Below are 5,385 nucleotides of genomic sequence, written 5' to 3' on the forward strand. Positions count from 1 at the left end.
GATGAACCTGGAGGACATTATGCTAAGTGAAATAAGCCTGTCACAAAAGACAAATTCTGCATCATCTTACTTACACATGGAATCAAAAATAGTCGAACTCACAGAAGCAGAGGGCAGAATGATGGTTATCAGGAGCAGAGTGAGAGGAAAATGGAGAGATGATGGCTAAAGGGTAAAAAGTTTCCACTATGCAAGATGAGTAAGTTCTAGAGCTCTGATGTAAAACATTGTACATTGCACTCAACAATACTGTACTACAGGGATCCCCAACCCCTGGGCCATGGACCAGTACTGGTCTGTGGCCTGTTAGGAGCCAGGCTGCACAGCAGGAGGTGAGAAGCAGACAAGCGAGTGAGGCTTCATCTGTATTTACAGCTACTCTTCATCACTCGCATTACCGCCTGAGTTCTGCTCCTGTCAGATCAGCAGCAGTATTATATTATCAAAGGAACACAAACCCTATTGTGAACTACACATGTGAGGGATCTAGGTTGCAAACTCCTTATGAGAATCTAATGCCTGATGATCTGTCACTGTCTGTCTTCCATCACCCCCAGATGGGACCATCTAATTGCAGGAAAACAAGCTCATGGCTTCCACTGATTCTACATTATGGTGAGTTGTATAATTATTTAATTATGCATTACAATGTGATAATAATAGAAATAAAGTGCACAATAAATGTAATGCGCTTGAATCATCCTGAAACCACCCACCACTCACCCACCAGTATGTGGAAAAATTGTCTGCCACAAAACCGGTCCCTGGTGCCAAAAAGGTTGGAGACCACTGCTGTACTGTATACTTGAAATTTTGTTAAGAGGGTAGATCTCATGCTATGTGTTCTTGCCACAAGTTTTAAAACCCACTGAATTATACGCTTAAATAAATAAATTTTATGGTATGTCAATTATTTCTCAAACTGTTAAAAAATCTTTAGAGTCAGAAAATAAATTAGTGATTGTCTGGGACTAGGATGGGAACAAAGATGAAGTTTAAAAAATCACAAGGGATTTTACTGGGGTGATGAAGATGTTCTAAAACTGGATTGTAGCAATGATTGCACAACTCAATTTACCAAATATCATTTAATTGTACACTTAAAGTGGGTGAATTGTATGGGATGTAAATTCTACATCAATAAATTTGTTTTTTAAAAAAACAATGGGGAGTGTGAGGACACAATGAAATCCATGATGACAATCTGGATCTCCCCAGGCCATACTAGAACTTATGTCTGTCTCTCACCTCCTCTAACCTTATTCATGTAGGTAGTGTGCTAAAGAACTTGGTGCTCTTTGCCATGGAGCTGCAACATACCTGGCCCAAGACTTGGAGAAGCTAAAGGAGCACATCTTGCTAGAGGTGAGGGACCGGTCAACCCATGTGCTTCCCCTTCACAACAGAGTCAGCTAGCAGATTAATGACAAATGTGCCTGAGCCATCACATCCTTGCCAGCATTTGTTATTTCCTGACTTTTGGAAAAAAAAGCCATTTTAAGATGGCATCTCACTGTAGTTTTGATTTGCATTTCTCTGATGATCAATGATATTGAGCACCTTTCCAGATACCTGTTTGCCATTTGTATGTCTTCTTTTGAGAAATATCTATTCAAATCTTTTGTACATTTTTAAATCAGATTACTAGACTTTTTCCTATAGAGTTGCTTGAGCTCCTAATGTATTCTGGTTATTAATCCCTTGTCAGATGGATAGTTTGCAAATATTTTCTCCCATCCTGTGGGTTTATTTCCTTTGCTGCGCAGAAGCTTTTTAATTTGATGTGATCCCATTTGTCCATTTTTGCTTTGGCTGCCTGTGCTTGTGAGATATTGCTCAAGAAATCTTTGCCCAGAACAATGTCTTGAAGCGTTTCCCCCAATGTTTTCTCTAGAGTTAATGTTTTATATGGTTATGATATTTAATTTCATTTTCCAATTTGAATGGGCCAAGGGATGTGCAGATATCTATCTGGTTAAACATTATTTCTGGGTATCTGTCAGGGTGTTTCCAGGAAGAGATTAGCATTTCAAATGGTGAAATGAATAAAGCAGATGGCCCTCTTCAGAGTAGCGAGGCATCCTTCAATCTGTTGAGAGTTTCAATGTAACAAAAATGTAGAGGAAGATTAAATTCATTCTCCCCTTGACTACTTGAGCTTTAACATAAATCTCCTCCTGCCCTCAGTGCTCTCAATCCTCAGGAGGCTTTCAGACTCGGACTGGAATTCATACCATCAGTTCTCTGGCTCTCAGGCATTTGAACTACACCACAGGCCTTCCTGAATCTCCAGCTTACAGATGATAGATCATGGGACTTCTCAGCCTTCATAATCACATATCACATGAGCTAACACACACACACATGCATACATGCACGCACACACACACATCTATGTAGATAGATATATAGATATTCATTCCCCTGGTTCTGTTTCTCTGGAGAGCCCTAATATGTGAGACTTCTACTTCATTCTTTTGCATGTGGATATCCAATTTTCCTTACACAATTTGTTGCAAAGGCAATCCTTGGCACCCCGTCAAAAATCCTTTAACCATATAGGAAGGATGTATTTCTGGGCCCTCTATTCTATTATATTGGTCTATATGTCTATCTTTATGCCAGTGTTACACTGTTTTGATTACTATAGTTTTGTGGTAAGTTTTGAAATCAGGAAGTGTGAGGCCTCCAACTTTGTTCTTCCTTTTCAAGGTTGTTTTGGATGCTTGAAGTCCCTTGAGATTCCATACAAAATGTAAGATGGATTTTTCTGTTTCTAAAAAAACAAAAAAGCATTGGAATTTCTACAGGGATTACACTGAATCAGGAGATCCTTTTGGATAGTATTAACATTTTAACAATGTTTAAGTCATCTAGAAACATGGGGTATGTTTCTATTAATTACTGTCTTTAATTTCCTTCAGAAATGTTTTTTAGTTTTCAGTGCACAGTGCACAAGTCTTTCACCTTGTTAGTCAAATTTTTTTCCCTCAGTATTTCATTATTTCTGATGCTACTGTAAATGGAATTGTTTTCTCAATTTCCCACCCACATGGTTCATTGTAAGTGTATATAAATGCAACTGATTTTTATATATTTCTCTTGTATCCTGTAAATTTACTGAATTGTTTGTTAGTTATAACAGGTTTTTTTGTGGAATCTTTTGGGATTTCTACATAGAAGATCATGCCATCTGTGAACATAAATAATGTTACTTCTACCTTTCCTATTTGAATGCCTTTCTTATGGCCTTATTGCCCTGGCTAGAACTTCCAATACTATATATAATATACTGTATATAGAATAGAAATAATGAATGGAGCATCTTTGTCTTCTTCCTGAAAGAGTAAAAGCTTTCAGTCTTTTGCCATTGAGCGTGGTGTTAGCTGTGGACTTTTCGTTATGGCCTTCATTATGTTGAGGTACTTTTGATGGCAGTAGTGTCCTGTCTGGAGCAGCTGCTGCAAAGACGCCAGCTGCAGTGGGGGGTGCATGGCTGGGGCTGTGCACTCCATGGAGCTGCTGGGAGCCCAGCTGCAGCTGCAGACCTGGGCATCCCTGTGCTCTCAGGGGCCCAGGGAGCTCCCCTGCCCCCACAGGCTCAAAAGTGCCTGCTCCCACTGCCTAGCCTATCCCCACTCACAGCAACCACTCCAAGTTTGGAACAAAGTTGTGGCTGAAACTGGGCATTGTCACAACCCAGCCAGGTGTGCACGTGCTTGGAGCAGCACTGACACACCAGCGCCCTGCCACCTCAGCCCCCTCTGGACTTCAGATGCCAACAAGCATGGGAAGGAGGTAGAGGGGGGCTGAAGGGGGCTCAGTGCAGGACTACAGGCACCCCTTGGCACACACAGCCTGGGCACCCTGAACAGCAGCAGGAGGCAGACAGGTTCCTGGGCAGAAAGGGGCAGGTCTCTGGTGAAACCCCATCTTCAGGCCAGGGATGACCTGAAGCCTGGGGTCTGGGCTGCCAGTTCCGCAGACCAGAATGAGAATTTATGATGCTTTTTCTCGGCCCACCCATGGCCACTCAAGTACCAGTCAGCACACACTTCCTCCCCTCTGAAACCCATGAAAACTCCAGACTCAGCCAGACTCAGGAAGACAATGGGGACAACCTGCCTGCAGATAGGAGCTACCCACTCTGGGTCTCCTCTCTGCTGAGAGTTGCACTCATCAGGAGGACCTGCCTGGAGAAAAGAGCTACCCACTTTAGGTCTCCTGAGAACTGTACTGTTGCTCAATAAAGCACCACTTCACCTTGCTCACCTTCCAGATGTCCATGTACCTCATTCTTCCTGGATGTGGGACAAGAACTCGAGACCTGCCAAATGATGGGAGTAACAAAGCTGTAATACAAACAGGGCTGAAACACGCCCCTTGTCCATCACATTGCAGGTGATGAAAAGGAAAGAAGAGAGAAGAAAAGAAGACGTGCCACCCTTCGGGAAGCCCAGACTTAGAAACTCCCAAAGCCAGGGCTATGACACCCTCTTTGGAGCTCTGTGGTTCCTGGTGCCACCATGTTTCCCAGTGCCCACAGTGGAAGCTGCTTGTGGTACACCTGATCCAACTGCAGCAGGGATCCAGCGCCTGTGCCAGGGACTGGAGATGCCTGCCCCACCACAGCAGCTGGTGTGCCTGGCTGTGCACAGTAGCCAGACCCTATGCTTGCTCATTCACACACCCCTCACCACTACATGCCTGGCTCACCCTTGGCAGGCACAGGATCTGGGCTGGTAGCACAAGCTGAGCACAGCCTGCCAGGCCAAGTGGGTGGAATGAACCCAGTGGGCCTGAGCAAAACTCAGGCAAAGGTGCTACCAGCCACAGAGGCTTCTGGCTGGAAAAGTGACACCCCAAGGATGCCATGACAATTTTCTTCTATTTCTAGTTTGCTGAGGGTTTTTACCATGAAAGGGTGTTAAATATTGTTAAATGTTTTTTCCGTACCTATCAAAGTGATTATGTGATTTTTATCTTTCATTCTAGTAATGTGGTTATTGCATTTATTGATTTGCATATATTGACCCACTCTTGCATCCCAGGGATAAATCCCACTTGGTCATGGTGTATAATCCTTTTAATGTGCTGTTGAATAATGTTTGATAGCATTTTGTTGCAGATTCTTGCATCAATATTCATTGTGGATATTTTTCTGTGGTTTTTCTTCTCTTGTAGTATCATTCTCTGGTTTTGGTATTAGGGTAATGCTAGCCTCATAGAATGACTTTGAAAATGTTCCCTCCTAAATCCTCCCTAACTCATTGTATGAGGCCAACATCATCCTGATACCAAAGCCTGGCAGAGACACAACGAAAAGAGAGAATTTTAGACTAATATCCCTGATGAACATCAATGCAAAAATCCTCAATAAAATAC

Source organism: Colobus angolensis, unplaced genomic scaffold (genome assembly GCF_000951035.1).
Source record: "Colobus angolensis palliatus isolate OR3802 unplaced genomic scaffold, Cang.pa_1.0 Scaffold283, whole genome shotgun sequence".
Lineage (NCBI taxonomy): Eukaryota > Metazoa > Chordata > Mammalia > Primates > Cercopithecidae > Colobus > Colobus angolensis.